We start from the raw sequence: 26040 nt of genomic DNA on the forward strand, positions 1-26040 counted from the left end.
CAATGTTCATTTCTCTTTCCACTTCTGAACACTTTTCTTTAATCCACTCTTCTTTAGCTAGTTTGCACTTCCTGTTTATAGCATTTCTTAATTGTCGGTAGTTCCTTTTACTTTCTTCATCACTAGTATTCTTAAATTTTCTTAATTAAAACAAGAAAAATATAATTGATGAAACCAACAATTTTTTGGATAATGGAAATAGATTCAGTGAGTATTTATTAGTTATTTTAACATCAAGCAATTCAATTAGTGAAAAAATTTTAAGAACAAACTAAAAGATAATAGTTTCTTAAAATTGTATACATATATTATAATATTAAATTTATAATTATATTATAAAATATAATTAATTTATTTTAAATTTTATATTATATTTAATATAATATTATTTATTTTACACATAGGGTGTACTATATGCCACTATTAAAAGTAGAAATGAAAAATATTAAATGGCCGCCATTTTAATGAGGATCTTATACCCTGAATGAAATCTTTTATGAAAAGGTCTTTTTATATGATTATGCTCGTTAAAATATGGGTCAAATGTCTACCTTTTTCACTCAACATTTTTGAGTTGTCCCTGGACCATGGAGGCACCTTGGGGCTTGGAGTTTGATGAGATCATGTCGAAAAATTGATCATTTCAGGGTAGAAATATTTGCAAACTTTCATTTTTCTTTGTTTGGTGGCTGAATAATTATTTAAAGATTATCATAATTTTTGATTTTCCTTTATATATATTGTACTATGTCCGGTATAGCGAGCCTGAATAACAGATTCCTACCAATTATTATAAAAGTAATACAAAATGTAATGATTAGAAATTATCCAGAAAGGGACAAAAAGAAGAACCCTTTTTGTAAAGAATATGTCCGTTTTACAATTTTCTTTTGTTATACCACCCGCTAACACACAATAAACACCTGCTGTACGGTGAGAAGAGACCAGGTTTGGAATTTATGGCAACAAAAGCCTCGGTCGACTGTTTTCACGCTTCGACTTGAGTTCGGTCCGGTAGGTAAAGCCGCTAGCAGGATAAATAGCTCTTGAAGACCATCTAAAAATCAGTTCTATTTTGCGAGACGTTACTATGTCAGTCCAGCGAAAAGAGGCTGCGAGTTGTGTGGGTTCGTTGGAGTTCTGCGGACCAGTCCAGCGACACATTACGACGACGATCCACCGGAGAGTCACAGGTGTAAGTCTGCGAGACGTCATTCCAGTGAGGCGAGTCCTGAATCCAGTTCTATACGAATAAGATAACGCCACTAATGATTCCAGTAAACCAAAAATACTATCGATAAGTTACAGTAAAACTATTGAGTGTATAAGTGAAAGAAATAATTCAATAGACTTCATTGCAAGTGAACACCATACGATTATTAATATAAGACTAGTGGTTTCTTTTGTTAATGGGTCTAGTTTTCTAATTGTCCACCTGGAATAAATTCCAAACGATTATTTATTTTGACTGTCATGTTTAATCTGTAATTATTATTTACTAACGACATTTATCACTATTTGATTTGTAATATTTTGATTATTAATTTTGTTGTTTACGCTCTGTTTTTACGGCATACTTACTGTTTTGATTTCGTATTATGTCATACATTTTGTTATATATATATATATATATATATATATATATTTTTTTTTTTTCTTTCTGTAGCGGAGGTAAAAGCTCTGCCAGCCGCCGTCAGGCCCGCACTGATGGCAGTGCGGGGCTCTCACCCGCTAAAAAACCTCCCTTTCTACCATGCAGGGACCCGATCTAAGCCATATGGTATGTACAGCCCTTGCATGATCACCCAGGCACTCCACTATCCGAATCCGTGTGACCGGAAGGCGTCCCCAGGGGGCGATCGACACGAACGACGACTCCGAGGAGACCCCGCCGCCCACACCCAGAAGCTGGCCTCCCTTGATCACCCGTCATCGAACTCCAAGCTTCCATAGATTCGCATCAACTCGGCCTGCCGTCGCCTCTCTTCATTGGCCTTCTCTCGTATCATTGATGCGATCGTAGTCGAGACACAGTCCCACTTGTTGCCATTGCTGAGCATTACCTCGATTATATCGTTGGCCCCCTCCACACCCTGACCCTCGAGCACTACGCGGAGTATTTTTTTTTTTTTTTTTTTTTTTTTTATTGACATGTAATATTATTATCGTTCTTTACTATTATCCTGATTATTATTGTGGTTGTAATTACTATATTAATATTTGTGTTAATTAATAATTTCATTATTGTCACTTATTATTATTTTATTTATCACCATTGTTATTATTATTAATTTGTCTAGTTGTAATTATAAATATATTAAACCAATAAACTGTAATTATATAAACATTCTAAATTGTCAACTTCTCAATATCTTGATCGAGACGCAAAACACGCGACAATGTCTACACTTTTACATAAAGAAGAAGGTATTATTTGTTTGGGATAATGAAAATAACTACCCGATCATTCACAACCAAATTTTTACCCATGTTTCTTGGCATTTACGAGAAGGTTTTTAGATATATTTCATCTCGAAAATATTTTAAATAAAAAATATATATTAGTGTAGTAGTGGAGAGTTTCCAGTTGAAGACGAATTTAATGATTTGTGAACTGTGAGTGTCTATCACTGTGTGAGCCTGGTTTAAACTGAATGATTATGAATACCTAAAAACCAATTTCTAAATGTTAATGAAACACCAAGTTTCAAGGGCTAAAATGGATTTTTGAATGTTTTTCAAAACCCTGTTATTTTTTTTATTTTTCAGTAACAAACGAAGAATCAACCTGATTATTTGTGAGTGTAATCTTCATTTCAATAAACCTCACAGATTTTTAAAATTCTACCTTGAAAGGGGATGAAGGAAGGTAAAATATTTTGAACAATAGTTACATATTTACCTAATCCCGAATGTAGAAAACGAGATATTCATTAGAGATTGGTTTGCAAATACTGTTAAAATAAATACTTACAAACCATTTTTGAGATTGTTTTAATTCCGATTCTTTTTTAAGAGATGCGAAAGAACACGGCGGTGTGGCTCAATCAACACAGCTACTGCCACCATTACTGTATGTGTGACTAGCTGCACTTGACTCCGTATACTTGACGTATACTAAGTGGGTATAGCAGTGTGTCAGTACCTCCTCTCACCACAAGTGTAACACTGACGTACAGCTGCTGTAGTCGTTTTCTGTGTTGTAACGTCACAAGTGAGCTGTAGAATTAAATATATGAATAATAATGTTTAAAAAGTATTTACAGTAGCCACTAGTACCGCCACACCCGCACCAATGAAATACGATGTGCGCTCGCGTTTCAGTTAGAATCATTGAATTAAATAAACAAAAAAATATATTTAAATAAAATGATTAATACTTTTAATTAAGCTGTGTGTGTAAGCCGTGCATCAAAAAAGCCATGTGGCAGGAATGCCCTTCAATTTTGTTGTCTGCTTTTTTTGTAGTATTTTCTACTCTCCTAAAAGAAAACATCGCCACCAAACGATAAATGTCACCGATTAACACAGGCTGAAATGTATAAATATTTCCAGGATAAAGCAAACAATTAAACAATAATTTAATAGGCCAAAATCCTCTTCCAAGTAAATAGTCCATTTTACTAACATGCTCACTAAAATACAAAAAATGTGGTAGAAGTTTAAAAAAAGTGTAATGTTTGTATTGAAATATGTTTTTGATACAAATTCAATTCCACGCAAGTAAAGCTTCCAGTAACTAGAAGTAACTTGCGAGGACTGTAAATAAAGTAATGAGACTGGTTCAGAAAAAAATTTTATTTACAATACATTGACAATACATGGACTCTACCACCTTCGAAATAGTTCCCTTCGGAAGCCATGCCGGGCTTCAAACGGTTTTCCAACTCTTCATAGGAGTGTTGGAACTCAGAAACCGGAATATCCCTCAGATGTTCGGTTACATTTTTTTAATGTTTTCTACTGTACCAAAATGGTATTCTTTGAGGTGTTTTTTAAAGTCGAGAACATTAAAAAGTCGCAAGGACTAAAGTCAGGTGAATAAGTGACTACAGGAATATTTTTATTTGCCAAAAACTCATTAATTGAGAGTGCAGTATAACAAGGTTCATTGTCATGATGCAGCATCCAATTGTCTTTGATGGCTGGTCGCATGAGGGCAATTGGTTTCCGCAGTCTTCCAAGAATTTCTCGGTAAACATATTGACTTACAGTCTGTCTGGTAGGCAAAAACTCTTTATGGACAGTGCCATTACTATCGAAGAAACAAATAGCATGGTTTTGATTTTTATTTGCTCATTTTTGCTTTTTAGGGATGTGGTGATTTTGAAGAGTGCCACTCCTTGTTCTGGTGTTTTGTTTCTGGATCATACTCAAATATCCATGATTCATCACCAGTAATAAAATTTTTTTAGAAAATGAGGATCAGTTTCAATTCGCCCTAGAAGATTATGGCACACTTACACCCTGTTGTTTTCCGGTTAAAAATTTTTTAACGCACAACAAAAACACATTTCTCAAAAAGTCTTTTATGTCTCACATGGCAACAATAGACTAAAAATGTTAATATCTAATATAAATCAGCTGCTCATGTAACCGTATAGTTTAATAGTAACTTTACAGAGTTTTCACTTTCGCTACAAAAAAAAAATTACCCTCATTACTTTATTTACAGACGCTACCACTCGCGCCACGAAGGTCGGCGCCAGAGCAAGGATTGGCATACTTCAAACTCACTACATCCCAAAAAGCAAAAACGAGCAAATAAAAAATCAAAACCATTCTAATTTGTTTCTTCGATAATAATGGCATTGTTCATAAGCAATTTTTGCCTACGGGTCAGACTGTAAATCAATATTTTTACCAAGAATTTCTCGAAAGACTGCGAAAAAGAGTTGCCTGCATGAGATAAGCCATCAAAGAAAACTGGATGCTGCATCATGACAATGCATTTTGTCACACTGCACTCTCAATTAATGAGTTTTTGGCAATTAAAAATATTTCTGTAGTTCCTCAACCACTTATTCACCTTACTTGAGTCCTTGCAACTTTTTCCTGTTCCAAATTTCAAAAAACACCAATTTGGAACAGTAGAAAATATAAAAAATATATAACTGACTATCTGAATGACATTCCATTTTCTGTGTTCCAACAATGCTACGAAGAGTGGGAATACTGTTTGAAGCATTGTGTGGCTTCCCAAAGGAACTATTTCAAAGGTGATAGAGTCCATATATAATGAGATTGTAAATAAAATCTTTTTCTGAATCAGTCTCATTACTTTATTTACAGACCTCATACAATCATTCATTTGTATATTGATGTAACAGTATAATAAATATAAGATTAAATTAAATATAAACGTATAACAATAACATATATAATAAATTGTACATTTAAATTTAAACTGATCTGTGATTTTATTTACAATATATGTATTTTTGAACTGGCAAATATACATGTAAGGATTAGTGAAACCTAACGTAGGTATTGAACTGAGGTTGACATTGTTCTACATACATTTTGGTCCTCCGGGCCAGATATATATATAAAAATTAATAATATATGCAGGATTCATTTAAAAATTATGAGGATACAGAAGATGTGAAAATAATAACTCTTTTTCAAGTTTCAAATCATATAACTGCCAATTATATTCCTCATATATTCAATATTTACCTTATGGTTAAAACAGAAAAAGGAATTATTTATATGACAAATAACTGGAAAATAGGGTTCACATCGATTTGTTTCATCTGTCTTTGACATTGTATTATTTTTAATCTTCTATTCATCTACATCATTAATGATATATTATTAAGTAATTAGCATTATGATGGACAAAGATCAGTTGTTAAATCAGAGACGCTCAGTTAAAGCCTCTATAATCAAAATTGGCACTTTTACTAACAAATTTAACATGACACAAAGTGGTAGTTATGCTATTGAAATTAAGTTAAAAAAACTTCTTAATTTTGCATGGACAATGTGAAGCCTTTAATCATTTAAAAAAATTTTATTACCTAATGTCGCTTTTATTATCTATAATTAACAAAAAAGATCTTTAGAGTTAAACTCTTTTATTTTACTAACACTAGAGTTGATGCATTTCATTATAGCTATAAGTCAAACCAAGATATATAAAAAAATTGTTTTTGATAAGATCATTATTTAGTGCATGACATTTTGATCTTCTGATATATGGAAACATGAAATGTTTTACTGTACATGGATATTTTAACACAAAATTGCTAAATGATGTTAAGTATAAATTATCTTAATGCTACTATCTGAAAAAGAAGTAAATCAAACATCATTTATGGCATCCAATAAATTTAAACCAATAAAATTGCAAATCAACATTTCATTGGTTATACATATAAACTGTATAAACTAGCTAGTGAGCACATTCATTTATATTGAAATAAATGAGAAAAAGAATAGTTAAAATGTTCTTATTGAATTCTATTAATTTAAAGAAAAATTATTATGGAAATTTTAAGTATTTTCTATTCAGTAACAATAAATATGAATTAGATTTTGAGAACATAAAACAAAAATCTGTTTTATAAAATTTACAAACACCTTATGATGAAATTATTATCTTCGGGTTTTTAAAGATTTAGCATAATGAAACAAAGAATAAAGTAAGACTTTTATTAAAGTTACCATTTTGTTGAAACCACATCATTTTAAATTGAATATGAATGATTAAATTTTGTTAAGAAACATTTATGATTGATATATTCAGATCCATATCTATGAATTAAAGATTAGATATCCTGTATCTCATTTATTGACTTAGCAATGAAAAGATAAGTTGAATTATAAAACTAATATCATAGAAAATTTGGTGGTCAATTACAGTATTCACTTTGCTTATTGAAAATTATTATTACACATGTAGTAATAATTATTGTAACTGTGAAACAGCTGATGAAATTTATGCAAGCAACAATAATATTATTTACTTTCATAAATAAATATTTATTATCAAATGTAAAATATATTGAATTGAAGGAACAGTCAGCAAACATTACTGAATATACAATGATAACTTCACCAAACAGTTTAACAGATGCAAGATGGCAGAATTATACAAGATGTATTATTAAATGATGAATTGCATTATAATAAAAATGTTGTAAGATATGATAACAGAAATATCATAAATGTGATTAACATTTATGCAAGGATAAAACAACACACTGATATTAGTGTTACTGTAATATTGAGTAATATTAGAAACAATGGAATTAATAATTTTGATGCACTTTAACCGATTAATACTGTAAAAGGGATTCTTTAAATTTTACTTCAAATTTATTAGGAATAAGTTCCTTTGATTTGAGTAGTTATCAAACTGATACAGAATTGTATCAGTTTGATAATGTTACTGTATGTTCATAAGTAATGATTTTAATGATAAACAACCATTAAAACAAGAGGCAAAATTTAATTATGAAATGATTGAACGCTATCATCTGTATGCTGGCATGCCAAATAATTATTTGTTAAAAGCTGAAATATCATGTTTATTGTATTGATTACAGAACAATAAAGTAATTAATTGCATATTCATTTGTATTCAATTGCACATCATATGTTTACGTTATGTCGCAAACAAGTTTTTTGAAGATATTATTAGTTTAATTAAATTTAGAATCTTGCTAAATAGTACTGGGTTGATTGTTAATGATCATTTGATGAATTTGAAAGTATATTTCATTATTGTTATGACTAATTGATTTCATAATAAATCTTAAATAATGAACATATTTGTGATGAGGTCAATATTTTATATAACATGTCTACCTCAAATGTTGGTGACAGTGTTACATTATTCATATGTAAAGTTATGGATTATGATGTCAAACACTTACAATCAATCAAGAGTTGACTATAGATTGGAATTTATTTAATACTTTATCTATTTTGTCCAACTACCTGATTATTTCACTCCTTTGGTACTTCTAAATATAACATAGTTACGTTAGATAATAGTAGCATTATTTGTTTGATGTTATATATTTTTACATTGATAGTGATATTTTATTAACAAAGATAATATCTAAGTTTAGATCATTAGTGATGATTTTAGGAGATTATTATAACACTATTGGTAGTGTAATATGTTATGTCCTTGACCAAATCTCATTGTAATTAATTTTGAGAAAAAGAGTGAACATTTTAACAATTTATTGACTATTACTGACAAATGACAACAAATAAAAACTTTAGATGAAAACTAATCATTTGTGGTAAACAAATTGAAATGCCTCAATTGATCAGACTCTTGATAATATATACCTCAATAATCTTACAATGAATATTAAACGTGGTTACAGAATAAATTACAATATATTCTTAATGTATAAATTAAATTGAACAGCTAGGATTTTAACACATCTATAGGTTTATTATGTATATTCATATTCAACATTAAAGCTATTGATCTCTCATTCGCAAATGGTACCATATTTCAATCTGTCCAATTACGATTCATTATGGCAGGCAGATGTCTCCAATTACAATTCATTATGATTTACTTATAATTTGCCAATGGCATCACGGTTATTCTGGCCATTGGATACACCTTCTTAACAATAGGTGCCCCCATGAATAGCAGCTGATCATTTGCTGAGCTCTAGCTACATGTTGCCTGAAAACCTAATACATAAGTTTTTTATTACATGGATAAGTTAGAGTACAAGAGGTGTAAATGGATTATATTTATTAAGCTAAATTTATATTTTCTATTGAGATTGTCTAAAACAAAAACAATAATTTGTTTACTTTTATTTTTCTCCTTAGTCTGAATTTTTACCATGTCATTTTTAATTTTTCTGCAAGAGAAATGTCGGTAAAAGGCGCTGGAGAAAATTGATATTCCACTATTATGTCTACTGCTAATTCTGAATGAGATAAAACTTTTCTCTTAAATCATTTTTCCACTCTACCAATAACTACTACTTCCATAAGTCAATTTGGTCTCTCATTGAATGCATGATATTTGAATTGTTGCTATGCAGGAGAATTTAAGTTTGTTCTCAGTGCCTTATTGAAGTTATATTGGAAGGTATGATAACTCTGACAGAAAGGTCCCTGGCGGTCAAGTCAGAAAATAAGATTAAGTCAGAAATTAACAAGTGATTTATTCATGAAAAAATTTAGGTTACTTGCTGTGTTCAAAAAAGCATTGAAATAAGGCCTGGAAATTTTGGCAATTAAACAGAGAAATTTATATATAAGATCATTATTTAAAAATTACAAAGGCTTTTTTTGCTTTAGGAAAATTCCTTAAGAAAATATGGGTAGCTAAAGATTAAAGATCATTGATAATGACATATTTTTAATTCAGGAATTGGGTGGATAAGTAACTGACACTGGACTTTCCAAGGGTACGATGTTTGTTCATATCATTATTTAGTAGTTTCTCAGATCAATGTTTTAAATTAGTGGAAGAAGGTCTTCAAATCTTCATCATTAACAAAAAATCAGTTTTCCATTAATAAGATTTAAAAAAGTAATTGTAGAAAAATGGAACTCTTTAAGTAATTGTATTAAAAGTGCAGTGTTTGACGTTTTAGGAGGATGGAAAAATTACTGAAGCAGAAAATATTTGTTAATTTGGAGAAGGTCATAAAGACAAAAATCTGTAGATTATAGGAAGTACTTATCTAATTCTAGTTCTGGAATCATGATGCATGTTGATATACTATATAGTTACATACATACTATTTGTTTTTAAAAATAAGTTAGTTACTATTCTGTTCAGAAAAGATTGTACATAGAGGGATAACATGGTGACATTAACATTGGTTGCGGAGCATCCTGTTACTGGTTTCATGATATTCCGAACAAGAAATGGAGGAGTATGCCAATGCCCCCAACATCAAAATACAGGCATGGCTGTCAGACAAAGGGTTGATGTTAGCGCCCACTAAGACCGCAGCGACAGCATTAACTGACCGTCGTAGGTTCCGAAATGTAATCGTCCGAGTAGGTGATACGGACATCGACGCAACCGACACGGTCAAATACTTAGGCGTATGGTTGCATAAAAACCGATTACATACTGTGCACTTGAACAAGGCTGTCATCGGGAAATTAAAAAAAAATGATTAGCAATCACCAGGGACCAGCCCCTCTAAGAGAAAACTGATATTGTCCGTAGCCATGTCAATATTATACTACGCTGTTCCGGCTTGGGTAGAGACTTTTGATAAAAAACGAAACCTTCAACGGGTCTTATCTTTACAGCGTAGAATGAATATAAGCATAATATCGGCTTACAAAACTGTTTCACAGAATGCACACAAGGTGATTGCGGGAGTTCCTTCCGTACATCATTGCGTCCTGATGTTGAAAAGGATACGATATGGTGTGTCGCACAAAGAAGCCCGAAATCAGATGTTGGAAGAATGGCAGACATTCTGGCAAGCCTCAAATACCGGTAAGGATGATTCCACGAATTGACTCGTGGGTCTCCAAAAATTATGGGAAGGTGAGCTTCCATCTCTCTCAGTTGTTGACTGGGAATGGAGGGTTTGGGACTTACCTCCACCGCTTTGGCAGAAGGCCCGAACCGGTTTGCCAATACTGTGATGAAATAGATATCGTGCAAGACACAATATAGTTGTGTCACCGGTGAGACCAACTGAGGCACACATGGGCCATTCAAGAACTGACACCGGATAATACTGTACAATACATGTTAAAGGGACATCGTGAATGGAACGCCGTTGCAACCTTAGTCACGAAAATAATAAAGACAAAGGAACGAAACACTGTTGAGTGAAACGGGGTAACCTGGAGGTAGAGTCTTACAGGGGCAGCACTGTTCATGAGAGGGTGGTTCGCTGAGGTGGACCACTCTTGATGATTGACCGGGGACCCCCTGAGTTTTTGGATAATAAAAAAAAATACCGAGACCAGGCTGGATCCCTCGGTAGGGAAGGGTTACGGTTAGAGGCAGGCATATAAAAAACCCAGTCACGGCCTACTGGGTGAACGACCCTCATGGGGAACGGCATAGCCGTTTCTCGCGGGATCTCGGTAGGTTAGAGGCAAAGGCGACCTCTGAGGGTGTCCAATGCATTAGCTGGTTCACCGTCATAGGTAATGGAGAACAAAAAAAAAAGGTTGCGTAACAGCCTAATAATGTATAAACTGTAACGTATTGTCTATATTTTCTTTTTTTGCTTCATGATATATCCACGTAAGCTTAAAGCTTGTGCGTGGTATATGGATATGTAGCGTATGAAAAATGCTGTATCTGATCGGGATTCGAATCCAGGACCTACGGATGAAAGGCCAAGACGATTCCTCTCGCGCCACGAGGCCGGAAATTGATGATGATTCTTTAACTAATTTTTTAATTATTAAATGATCATTTTCCGTTTATATTTCAAATAAAACTTTATCAAATTTAAACTAGAAAGAAGTAAGAAATATTTCTTTTAATAAAAGTGGATTTGTTCTATTCAGCATGGGAGCTTATATTAGGAACTAATATAATGTAAAAGGAATTTTAGCATACAGGTAGAATTTTTTGTAATTGAATAAAATAATATTTTAACATTTAAAAACAAATTTTATAATATAATGCACTGAATATTTTACGAGAACCTATTGTATTAAGAGCTCATCCTAACTGTAAGATATTTTACCTGGAAAAAGTATTGCATGTGACTTTCTCATAAAATAATATTTTACTAAACAAATAAAGATTCATATATATATTTTGTGCATTCTATATTTGTAAAATACAAAAAAAAATTAATATTTTGTAGAATTTAAAAACAGGGAAAAAATAAATTATCCTTATATTTATTGGAGTATGAATATAAATAACCTATGAGAAATTTTATTATTACAATTTAACTTAAAAAAATACTAATAGTTGAATTCAATGTTATTTTATTTTAGCAACTGCTACGAGGAAATATTTATAACCTAATGTAGAAAAATATGCAATCTGAGTAGTAAATAAGTGTTGTCGTCACCATTAATATCAAACCACGCGTAAAATTGGAAGTGAATTCATGCATTTTATTATTATTATTTTTTTTTTATTTGTTACAAAAATTTATTCTGAATTTTTTTATTATTCTTATACAGAAATTTTGTAAAAGAAAAAAATTTAAATGTCGGACTATACGAAAAATTTATTTCTTATACACACAAAAACTGTTGATTTTTTTCCCCACAAATATGTACAAATAGCTGCAAACATAGTTTTTTTTCAATTAAGTAAATTCACTCTTTACCTTTGGAATGGGGTTTATTACAGAAAACTATTCATAATATTTTTATTATTACCTATGGTACAAAGTTAATTAAATCTTACCATATTTATTTTTGCCACCATTTTATATAATGGAAACACTCTATCTTGTAGATAATTTAAAAATAAAGATTCAAATTTACGTAATAGTACCTCAAAAGCAGAAAAAACTAAAATTACTTAATTCAAAACAAATAAATTAATAGTTTAGGCTTATAAAATGAAAATTATATTTCTGATATATACCTAATAAGTATATAATAAAAGGTGGAACAGAGAAAACGCATGTTTTTTAAACCGGTAGTACTCAGCCGTGAGTGGGCTTATTAACATTCAGCGACCACTGATGGACAGCTCAAATTACCCAGTTTCAGTCGTTATGGAGAATTGGAACGTAAACATCGTGTGTTTGCTGTTGAATAGTCTTTTAGAAACAGACCCACCGGGTTGGTCTAGTGGTGAACGCGTCTTTGCAAATCAGCTGATTTCGAAGTCGAGAGTTCCAACGTTCAATTCCTAGTAAAGGCAGTTACATTTATACGGAATTGAATACTAGATCGTGGATACCGCTATTCTTTGGTAGTTGGGTTTAAATTAACCACACATCTCAGAAATGGTCGACCTGAGACTGTACAGGACTATACTTCACTTACACTCATACATATCTTCATTCATCTGCTGAAGTAATACCTGATTCCAGGCTAAACAGGAAAAACAAGCATACGATAAGCCCCATCCTATTCAATTCCTGCAATATTTTGGGCATCCTTTGCAGAAAGGGTTGATCATATCAAATATTGTTTCACACAAACTTTTTTGGTAATGTTTAGAGGAGTAATAATGACTTTAAACCGATTCGATATTATGCCTATTAACAGAGGTATGATTTTTGTCTTCGAAACTTCATTTTTTCGATCCCCTGGGCCAATAGTTGGTGATATCAAAAAATGTAATTACATAAGTTTTAGGCCCTTATCCGAGGAATTGCAGGAACCTTAAACGAATTCGATATTTTACGAAATAAAAAAGTTATAGCAATTATTTTTCGAAAAAGTCACCCAATTTCCACCTGTCCAATTGTTGCCGATAACGAACTCTATCGAGATTTTGGGTCGTTATATTTTATGTATCAGTTTGAAAATGATTGGCGCAAAATTTTCGGCAGTTTTCGTGTCCACAAGAAAGTTAAATATATATATCTATATAAATGTATATATAAACTTTTGAACAGAAGGAGGTTTTGGGGTCTGGGGGATCTGAAATGCGAAGATATGTCGAAACTTTCCCGAAGTCGAATCATGGTACCCATTAGAATAGATAGGTTTCTTATGAAATCTACCTAATATATATCGGTATTCAATCACAGATCATTTTCAAAATTTCATTTAAATATTGTCTCAATGCTTCGCAGATCCTCTTGGATAAGTGTAAAATTAGCTAAGCGTTTTTAATACTTTATATTAGCAGTAAAAATCAAACGTTTTTAGTCATTATTATACCACTGATTATTAACTAAGAGAATAGTATACAGGGCTTTAATTACTGACTGCCAAACTCCTAAACACTAGAAAATACATGAGATGGTATATAATCAAGCTAAAAGGACGTATTTCGAAGAAATTCTTAAAAGAATTTTTTTAAAAACAGCTTCATGAAATTTTGTTTTGATTTATCTTGTAATATACTTTCCTAAAAATTAAAGAAAATAGATTCAATTAGAGAAGAAAGCTTTCTTTCTTTTTCCTGTTTAGCCTCCGGTAACTACCGTTTAGATAATTCTTCAGAGGATGAATGAGGATGATATGTATGAGTGTAAATGCAGTATAGTCTTGTACATTCTCAGTTCGACCGTTCCTGAGATGTGTGGTTAATTGAAACTCAACCGCCAAAGAACACCGGTATCCACGATCTAGTATTCAAATCCGTATAAAAGAGAAGAAAGCTAATAAAATATTTCTTAACGTTAATGAATTTCACAATAGAACGCTTCGGTAAAATCTTGTTTATAGTAGCAATCCACACATTCTGCAGAAATTGAAGACAAATATTACCAATGCCATCCAGGAAATAGACTCGGTACAGCTAACAAGAATAGTCAGAAACATGGTCAAACGTATTGGCAAGAACATAGAAGTGGGTGGACATAACTTTCAGCACCTGTAAGAGGTTTCGTCCTTCGCCGGCGCGGCCGAGGCGGTACTCCTCGAGCGATCCCACGCTAGGCCGGCTACTGCTGCCGAGTCCTCCGGCCAGGGCAATTGAAGCCTGGCGAGCTGAAGCTGGCGCGGCAAGGTAGCGTCCGTGTTCAGCGACTCCCTCGGTGGGCCGGTCAGGCCTGCTGCTCTGGCGGGGGTGTTGGCATCCGCCAGGAGGTCCCACGTTGAGCTGGCCTGGGAACTTTTTCTTCTTCCATCTTCTTCTTCTTTTTGGTTTTCTCCAGGTGGTGGTCGACGATGAATTGCGTTCACTCTCGTAGTGAACGCTCTTTTATTGGATCCTGAGAGTGGTGGGGCTGCAACGCCGCTATGGTGGGAGAACTGCGCGGTGGTAGTGATGCTGGATCAGCGCGTCCGTGTACTGTGCTCCAGTTTGCATCTGAGTTGCTATACTGTGTTCCTGCCGCCGATATTAAATTAGGCACATATGTGGCAACACTATAATTAAATAATAACTATAAAAAAAATCAATAATACAGATATTACAAAACTATGTAGAATTTCTTAATTTAACATCTGGAACTAATGTTTAATTAATAAAAGGATTTTGAATTTTGAGTTTTTAATCGCGCAATATGTTTCTTTTAAAAAATTTTCCGTATATGAAACCTATCTGTCATATGTATTTAGGAAAACAAACTACTCTGAATACGAACATACACAGAAAAAAAATAGCCACTAGAGATGGTTTACTATCGTAATATTTGTTACCATTCTAATAGTATATTGTTTGGGTGAACTAATTTTCCCGTTACTATTTATGGAATTCTAAATATTTAGTAATATAATTACTTATATGTAATCCAAAATTATTGATTTAAAACTGCGTGAAATAATCATACATGTAGCATTTTATTTTTTTGAATCATAAGCCAAGATATGTTATAAATTATTACCGAAAAGATAATGATGGGTCAGCGAAAATATGAAGATACCGTTGACGTTAAAATACGACGATCTTTCATAATTAAATAGACAAATTACTGTAGAGAAATAATGACTTGTTTAATGAAAGCAAAGGCAACTTTTCAACATAAGCCCCATCATAAACGTAATCATTCAGGCACTTAACCCTTCTTTCTGTGAGCTTATTTATTTCAGTATAAAGAATTATTCACCTTAGAGTCTGAGCCGTTCTTGTACCGAATTTTTGAACTTCATGTTGTTACCGAAAATGATTCATTTAAAACTGTTTGAAAAGACCAAACAAACAAAAATTTAATGGTACGATATGGTACTGTAGGTTATAGGATGTCGCTGGCCTTCGTATCGCGAGTCGTAGCGTCTCGGCCTTTCAGCCGGAGGTCCTGGGTTCGAATCCAGGGCAAGCATGGCATTTTTCATACATGCTATAAATAATCATTTTATCTTCTGCGGAATAAATTGCTTGATTGCGAACTCAGAGGTAAAACAATTAAAAAAAAAAAAATGGTTATAGGATGTGAAATTACAGGGTGTCCCATATAAAACGCAACCCATCAATCACTCATCTATGAAATTTCAAAAGTCAAGCTCACTCCCCTACTCGTTACTGAAATGGACTCGTCCAACCTCTGAACATCACGGCGACGCAGTAGAACACTACCGATAGTAACAACAATGCAATCATAACGTCCAGTGTATTGCCAGAGACAAGATAGTGTTTTCGCTAGATGAACATGTTTTCATTGTCGAGTCGTACTTCAGTACGAAATCAGCGGTTGCAGTGCAAGACTTGTTTCGCCATAAGTACCCAGATAAACCAGCTCCTAACGAAACATCAGTATTAAGGTTAGTTGCAAAATTTAGAGACTGGTTCTGTTAATAATAAGGAACACAAAAGATCTGCGTCAGTGTTGAATACAGATACAGTCACTGAAATCAAAGACCGATTACTCGCCTCGCCGAACAAATCGATCAGACGTTTGTCTATTGAAATTAATTTGTCTAAATCAACTGTTCATCGGGCGACCAAACAATTACAATTACGACCTTATTCAAACGGTTCATCGACTTCTTGAGCCCGACAAAGAAAAACGGCTACAATATTGTCAATGGTTCCGTCGATTTCTGCGTGAGGGAATTAATGTTATGGATTCTTTATTTTTCACAGATGAAGCATGGTTTCATTTGGATGGCTACGTAAACAGTAGAATTTGGAGCGCTGAAAATAACCACGTTTATCACGGAAAACAATTACACCCGCAGAAGTTGGGCGTGTGGTGCGCGATATCGCGGAAGAAAATAATCGTTCCTATTTTTTTTGAGTACACCATTAATGCAGAACGATATCAGGATATTTTATTTCAGTTCATCACACTCTTGGAAGAGGAAGACAGACACTGCCGGCTACAACATGACGGTGCGACATCGCACTACGCAGGTTCAACTTCTGATTTCGTCAAGGAATTCTTTGGTAATCGTGTTATCGGTCGAGGCTTGTGGCAAACAAGATCTCCAGATTTGACTGCGGCGGATTTTTTTCAATGGGATTACCTCAAAGAAAAAGCCTACAACAAGAAACCACGAACACTTGAACAATTGAAAGTCAATATTGAACAAGCTGTATTAAATATCCAGCCACAAACTTTAAAAAAAGTTGCAAGAAACGCTGTAAAAAGAATTGAAGCTTGTATTCAAGAAGATGGCGGCCACTTCCAACATTTACTCTAAATGTAAGGTAATGGATGGTAATAATAAAAATTACATTTACATTTACACATGCCGTTTTATTATTTCAATACCTACCAATATAAGGTTGGGTTGCGTTTTATATGGGACACCCTTACTTCTCAAACCAACTTTTTTTAATAGTTTTCCGTATATTTTAAGTTGTATGTATATTTTAAGCTGCGGGGTTATCATACAGAAGCAGAAATTTGGAGAGAGACCCAGGACATTTCCTCCTTATTGAGCTATTCTAATTATTTTCTAGTATGTCGCAAATGTTAATAGATTTTTAACATTAATGGGTATTTGCATTTTATAACAAAATCATAATTGTTATTGTCTAGTTGGCTTGAGTCACTAGCCAGTCGTAAAATCATAATATATGCAATGATATTTAGGAATTAAAACATCAAGTACCAGGCTTATCTGAGAAAGTGAAGTGTGAAGTGGTTTCCCTTCCCATTGTCTTTTATCGAATCAAATATACGATTACAATCAGCGTATTAATTAGAGTAAAATGAAGTTGACATTCAACTTTTAAGTAACGCTTCACTTCCCTCAATACGAAGACTGGCTGTAGTGAACATTATTTCGATTACGTTAAGCTGTGTAAATAGCGGGTAATTTCGCCGTGATTGTGTGACGTAAAAAGAAATACACAGTCTAAACACGTAATATACCATCTATTTGTTAATATTATCTTGTTTACAGATTCGTTACGACTTAGTATTATTGCCTTGCATGAGTTTATACCGGCTATTTATTCTGGACTTAATACAGTACATAAGAAAAAGGTTTCTAGTTTATTTCTTAGGGACGGTTCTTGAATCTATTTTATTATGTATTTTTATTAATCATTTGTTTTCGGATAAAATCTCTAGTAAAGCTTTATCTTTTTCAGGTGATACTGCTCTAGTATATTCGTCTAATGCTCTAAATAGGTTGCAAACTGTAATTGAGACTGATCTGGATAATTTTAATATTATAGTTTTATATCAATTAGCAAGCTATTAACGTTTTAAAAATCAAATATCTAATTTTTACTTTATCGTCTGTTTCCAGTTTATTAAATCCATTATTATACCATAATGTTGATTATGCTCGTACAGCATAATCAACATTACGGTATATAATGGCTTATAAAAAAATTATCATGGAATTTTCCTAACCTGAAATTGAAGAGATACTTTTTTATATGCATTAAAACATTTTATTATACAAGGAAGTTTTTTTCAGTAGATATTTTTCAACAGATTTAATTTGCTCCGGTTCATTTGAAATTATATTATAGATTGTATTACTGAAAATCAATTTACATCAGTTATATTTAATTTATTATAATGTTGCAAAAAGTTACTGTACGGTATGAGTAGGCGAACGCATCCTTTCTATTTTTTTTCCAGAAAATGTCTATAATTTCCATTAGATCTCTTTTAGTTTGTACGGTGCTTTTAATTTTTTGCAAAGGAAGTGGTAGTAGTTAGGATGTAGATAGCTAAGGGTGAAAGCTATTGTATAACTAGGCAGACATCTACAGGAATTACTGCTATTCCAAGGCCTTATTGTACTCTATTACAAAAAACCTTTCTTTTTCTAACACCTAAGTTCTTTAAATGCTTGCGTGGTAGTGTAAGAAATGCCTGAATTTGAATCAATTTAAATTTTATTTAAAGAAACGGATATTCTCTTTATTCAAAATGGAACAGCTGTCAATTTTAAATTTATATGGTATCCTGAATGGATATAATTACATTTGTACCAGGTCGGTGTCAATATTATGTTTTGGGGTTAGATATATGTGTGTGTGTGCGTGCGCGCATGGGCGTGTTGGGAATTAAAGTTGTTTATTTATTATCATAATTGTTGATCTGATACTCCTACCTACGGTCAAGCACTGTTTTGTAGGTAGTATATTTTCATTAGCAATACAGTATTATCTTTAACAACAGCAGAGTAATTAATTTATTGACATAGTAAACTGATGATATATCAGTACGCATAAATGAATAAATGAGGCGCCTTTTATTTTATGTATTGCATTGTATTGTATCTGTACAGTCTTTAATGGGTATGTGTTATGTAATCATGTTGCAGTTGAAAAAAACAAAAATTAATAATAGTTTTGTTCAGTTGAAACTGGTTGTACTTAAACCAGAGAAAAATCCATTTCCATTCTTCCTTTTTAATTCATACAATAGTTTCAAATCTACGTACATCATGTGTCTGTATCATTTTATTTCAATTTTAACTTGTTTAGTCCAGTTTTGTCATACTGACGATTCTACAAATACTAAATTTATCAAAAAAAATTGCATTAAATCCTGAGATGCGCTTTTTTCAAATAACTATACGAATGGTTTAAAATATTTTAATCGAACTAATACTAGACAGAAAGATAAATGAGCAACCGATTAAGTTGTACAATTTTTATTGTCGATAGTTTTTGTAGCTTTCCAAATTCTACTGTTCATAAAAATCTTTCAAATAACGCATTTTTTTTCTATTTTTATCGCAATACAAAAAAGGGGAAACGGTATAAAAATATTATTTTAGAAATTTTGCGTTGAAAGACAATGCTACTGATGTAGATAAATTTTTGTACAGTTTTTTTTTTTTTTTTTGACGACACGGTAACACTACAAATTCACCCGCCTAGTTACATGGAGTTAGTATAGGGAAAGCGACTTCCACTGATGCCTTTCTGTAATTCAGATCTTTCTTGCGTTGCAGGTATGAAGAAAACTGTGTTATACAGTGCAAAACAAGAAATTAATTTACGAAATATTATACACTCCTTCAACTAAGCAGGAAAGGGAAAAAATAATATATTTTACACGAGTAGTTTTATGAGGCTTCTTCAGTATATGTTAGAATTTATTTATTTAATTTTGAAGCCACAAGACGCTTATGTCCAGTAAAAGTTTTTTTTTCATAATAGATGTATGTTTTAGCCTATACAAAAATTCCAATCATTTATATCTACAGCAAAGTAATTATTTTAATTAAAATGTTTACACATTTATAATATTGTAAGAAGAATATGATTAAAAATATTGATTACGTAATAATATACGACAAATTTAAAATAAATTTAGCTTGAAGTTGTATAATGTTATGAAAATAGTATAATTTACGGAGGTTTTTACTTCCTAAAGAACTACGTATAAATAAGATTCCTTTTATTGTTAATTACTCAAGTACGAGGGACGATCAGAAAGTAAGTTTCTTCCCCTCCATGAAACAAACCCACGTATTTATAAGACATTTTTTTTTTATTGAACAAAAAACTACATATTTTATGACATAATCACCAAGTCTTTCCAAACACTTTCATACTATGTGGCAAATTTTTCAATTCCTCTCTCATAAAAAAAAATTCGTCTAATTTCCTTCGACTTTATTTTTTTAACATCCGGTAGCACCGGTAGGTATTGCTTCACTGCATGGATGGGATGATTTGTACCTTTTTTTTTTTTGTCTTCAGTCATTTGACTGGTTTGATGCAGCTCTCCAAGATTCCCTATCTAGTGCTAGTCGTTTCATTTCAGTATGCCCTCTACATCCTACATCCCTTACAATTTGTTTTACATATTCCAAACGTGGCCTGCTTACACAACTTTTCCCTTCTACCTGTCCTTCCAATATTAAAGTGACTATTCCAGAATGCCTTAGTATGTGGGCTATAAATCTGTCTCTTCTTTTGACTATATTTTTCCAAATGCTTCTTTCTTCATCTATTTGCCACAATACCTCTTCATTTGTCACTTTATCCACCCATCTGATTTTTAACATTCTCCTATAGCACCGCATTTCAAAAGCTTCTAATCTTTTCTTCTCAGATACTCCGATCGTCCAAGTTTCACTTCCATATAAAGCGACACTCCAAACATACACTTTCAAAAATCTTTTCCTGACATTTAAATTAATTTTTGATGTAAACAAATTATATTTCTTACTGAAGGCTCGTAAGAAATTAGATTTATAAATTAAAAATAAGATTTGTACCGTGCGCGTAAAAATTCCATACCTAACTGGGATTCAAACCCGAGATCTCTGGATCTGGATGAAAGGTCGAGATGCTACCACTCGCGCCATTGAATCCGGCATAACTTCCTTCAACCATTTGAAGGAAATGGTTTGCTTCTGAAGAAAGCAGTCGAGGACAGCTTTCTTCAGTTCGTCGTCATTAGCGAAACGCTCCTCTCCCAGGTCTCCCTTAAAAGGGTCCAACAGATGGTATTCGCAGGGTGCTAGATCAGGGCTGGAAGAAGGATGTGACTACACTTCCCACTTGAATTTTTGTAGTAACTCCTTTATCACCTAAACTGAATGAGGATTAGCATTTTCGTGACCCCATCGCTCAATACTCCGGGTCTTCAATCTTTAATGGCTTTACCAAAATAAGATTCGGCATTGATTTTTGTTCATCGAAGCATAAATTCACCATAAACAACTCCCTCAGAATCGAAAAAATAACGTTTCAAACATGTAGGAATGTTTTCACTTATTTCGGCTGCGGCGAATTTTTGTATCTCTATTCATGTGATGCTCGTTTTTCTCTAAGGAGTGTAATGAAGCACCCAGCTCTCATCCCCTTTTCTTTCTTTTTCCTGTTTAGCCTCCGGTAACTACCGTTTAGATTCTTCAGAGGATGTATGAGGATGATATGTATGAGTGTAAATGAAGTGTAGTCTTGTACATTATCACTTCGACCATTCCTGAGATGTGTGGTTAATTGAAACCCAACCACTAAAGAACACGGGTATCCACGATCTAGTATTCAAGTCCGTGTAAAAATAACTGGCTTTACTAGGACTTGAACGCTGTAACTCTTAACTTCCAAATCAGCTGATTAGGGAAGACGGGTTAACCACTAGACTAACCCGGTTGGTTAGCTCTCATCCCCTGTGATGATTTGTTTCAATATCTGTGGACTAGTCCTGGAGTAACTTTAAAGAAAAAAAAAAAAAAAAAGAGCAGACGCAAAACATTATTGTTGGTGTTATCGGTCAACAGATGTGTTACCAGTCGTGCACACATCTTAAGGTAACTAAGCTGATCGTGAATAATCAAAAACACATTACCATAACTAATATTAAGTTCACTTGCATCTCTCTAATTTTAACTCACATTTCTGTCATTGTTCTGTTTCTGAAAATAGGCAGAATTTTGTGATCATGGGGCATGACACTGCATTCACACCGTGTAATTCAACTATTTGGCGATGAATTTCACAATTTTAATTTTCGTCTACAAAAATCGGACTACTAAACGCACTTTTACGCTATAAGTCTGTCTCTTCTTTTAACTATATTTTTCCAAATGTTTCTTTCTTCATCTATTTGCCGCAATACCTCTTCATTTGTCACTTTATCCACCCATCTGATTTTTAACATTCTCCTATAGCACCGCCTTTCAAAAGCTTCTAATCTTTTCTTCTCAGATACTCCGATCGTCCAAGTTTCACTTCCATATAAAGCGACACTCCAAACATACACTTTCAAAAATCTTTTCCTGACATTTAAATTAATTTTTGATGTAAACAAATTATATTTCTTACTGAAGGCTCGTTTAGCTTGTGCTATTCGGCATTTTATATCGCTCCTGCTTCGTCCATCTTTAGTAATTCTACTTCCCAAATAGCAAAATTCTTCTACCTCTATAAACTTTTCTCCTCCTATTTTTACATTCAGTGGTCCATCTTTGTTATTTCTACTACATTTCATTACTTTTGTTTTGTTCTTGTTTATTTTCATGCGATAGTTCTTGCGTAGGACTTCATCTATGGCGTTCATTGTATCTCCTAAATCCTTTTTACTGTCGGCTAGAATTACTCTATCATCAGCAAATCGTAGCATCTTTATCGTTTCACCTTGTACTGTTACTCCGAATCTAAATTGTTCTTTAACATCATTAACTGCTAGTTCCATGTAAAGATTAAAATAACGGAGATAGGGAACATCCTTGTCGGACTTCCTTTCTTATTACGGCTTCTTTCTTATGTTCTTCAATTGTTACTGTTGCTGTTTGGTTTCTGTACATGTTAGCAATTGTTCTTCTATCTCTGTCTTTGAACCCTAATTTTTTTAAAATGCTGAACATTTTATTCCAGTCTACGTTATCGAATGCCTTTTCTAGGTCTATAAACGCCAAGTATGTTGGTTTGTTTTTTCTTTAATCTTCCTTCTACTATTAATCTGAGGCCTAAAATTGCTTCCCTTGTCCCTATACTTTTCCTGAAACCAAATTGGTCTTCTCCTAACACTTCCTCTACTCTCCTCTCAATTCTTCTGTATAGAATTCTAGTTAAGATTTTTGATGCATGACTAGTTAAACTAATTGTTCTGTATTCTTCACATTTATCTGCCCCTGCTTTCTTTGGTATCATTACTATAACACTTTTTTTGAAGTCTGACGGAAATTCCCCTTTTTCATAAATATTACACACCAATTTGTATAATCTATCAATCGCTTCCTCACCTGCCCTGCGCAGTATTAAGGAGGGTACTATTTTCATAAGTACGGTTATGAGTATTACTATTAATATGTACTATTGTCAGAATTCAGATTGTGGCGTCATTATTCCAAGTAAAATTTTCATATGTTACAAAAAATTTTATTTTGTTGTTGTTTTATTTTATTTAGAATATATTATTTGAATGAAATTTGTTTAATGTAACAATAATTAATAAAATTCTCATTATTCAGGATTTTGTATGTAATGGATTTGTAATCTCTGCTGCAGTACAATATATATATATATATATATATATATATATATAAATTTTGTTTTATAGTTGGTTGTATAATCTTTCTTGGTAAGGATTTAATTTTGAATATAATTTTAAAAAGGAGATTAATAAATCAATATTGAGAACTAATTAAATTATTTATCTATTTGTATATAGATTAAAATATTTATTTAATTGCAGTTTTTTAATTTTATTAAAGTAATAAATGAACAAAATAACAAAATAAATGATTAACAGTCGTATTCTCGTATATTAATTTCCCGGATATATAGACATATGCTACTATAGTAGTTATAGCTATTACAGGCAAGGATATATACTTTTTCCTTTTTACCTCGCAATTTGTTTATTTATATTAGGTTGTGAGTAAGGAACAACAAATAAATCGAATTTTAAAAAGCACGTAATAAAGGGGTTTCCATCGTCAAAAAAAACAAAACTATACATAAAAATATAAAGCACATACACACATACATATAAAAACACTCGCACTAATTAAGACTACATAGGTAGAAGAAGAGTTCACAAAAGTCTAATTTGGAAAAAAAAATATCTTTAAACACAAGACGAAGACAAAAATTGCAACATAAGCTCACAGAGATAATTGGAAAGAAGGTAGAGGTAGACTCTTCAGCAAGGCATAAAAAGGTGCTCATTACTAATCAGATATTTAGTTAGCTTAAAGTCATTCAGATTCACCCAAGTCTAACACATAGAGTTGTTACAGTCGCTGGACATCCTCGCTTTTGTGTAGAAGATTAATTGCTAGAAATTTCACATGAATATCTAACCATTGTCTGTAATTTGAAACGAAACGTTTAATGTTTTTTGCGAACTGTGAATTTAAGGTAATTCTAAGTAGTTGTGAATTTCTTCGTTCCTTGCAAACCACACCTCTGCAATGCGTGAGGTCAAACAATCTGCATTGGATGTCGCCAACTTATTCTGGAAATTTTGCATAATTTCAATGTTACTCTTGCTTTTTGTAACTCATAGCTCTGTGCTATACGTCCAAATAGTTTTTAGAATCAGGTTTTATATTAAACATTTGTGGAAAAGCGACAAGTGTGAATTCCTGCTTTCCCAAACGACAAGTGTGATTTCCCTTTTTAGTTTCCCAAACCAAAGGAGTGTTTCCCTTTTTCTTTTACGTGGTACTTCTACGTCAAACGATGATCAAGGTAGAGCCCAAGTTACCGTACCCGGTCAGAATGTTGGATGGAGATACCGTCATGGTAGACCCGGGGAGAGTAACCTTTCACAAAAAGTAATATGACCTGACTTATTCTGATTCACATTTATTCTCCATTTTGTTAACCATTCGCCGATCAACTCTAATACCGATTGAAGCTTCGGTGAGGCTAATTTTTGGGTGTTCGCCAACAACCACAGTTGATATATCATCAGTAAATGATTTGACAGTGATATGGTCTGGAGCCAGAAGGTTCGCAGTGAAAATTGAGTACTGGAAGATCCTAAAATGGAGCCTTGTTGAACCGCTGATCTAATGTCAAAGAATCCAGATAACTCATCATCATTGCATCTGATCTGGTAAAAACATCCATCGAGTAGTAATTTAAAATCAGGTAAAATCATTGAGGATGGCTGAATTTCAGCTTATTTAGCAAATCAGGTAGCCATATCTTATCAAAGATCTGCTGAACATCCAAAAAGCTACCGATTAGAAACTCTTCTCTTTTAGGCACTTTGTGATGTCACGACACCCCTGTGCGTGTTTTTAATGGTAGAATATCCACTGTTGAATCCAAATGGATTCTAGAATAACTTTTTTGTTCCAATGTCGGTTACAGTCTTTGGAGAAACAGTTTCACAAATAACTTCGAGTGAATCAGTAAAAAATTTTGAACTGTAGGAAGACACGAGGTGTACATGTTATCCTAGTTTCGGAATCATCACTACTTGAGAAAGCTTTCACTGATGGGAAGTAGGATATTCGAAGGATGCCATTGAAAACATATGCGATGTACGTAATGGCCTTGAACCAGAACATAACTAATATTTCATGAATCACCAAGTCAAAACCTGTATCTTGCTTTGTTCTCTTGTTTCACTAACTGTAGTACCTCCTTCGTTGAAGTGGGCCAAATCGGAAGACTATAGGTATTGGACTGTC

The sequence above is a fragment of the Lycorma delicatula genome, chromosome 1, assembly GCF_047948215.1.
Source record: "Lycorma delicatula isolate Av1 chromosome 1, ASM4794821v1, whole genome shotgun sequence".
In the NCBI taxonomy this organism is placed as follows: domain Eukaryota; kingdom Metazoa; phylum Arthropoda; class Insecta; order Hemiptera; family Fulgoridae; genus Lycorma; species Lycorma delicatula.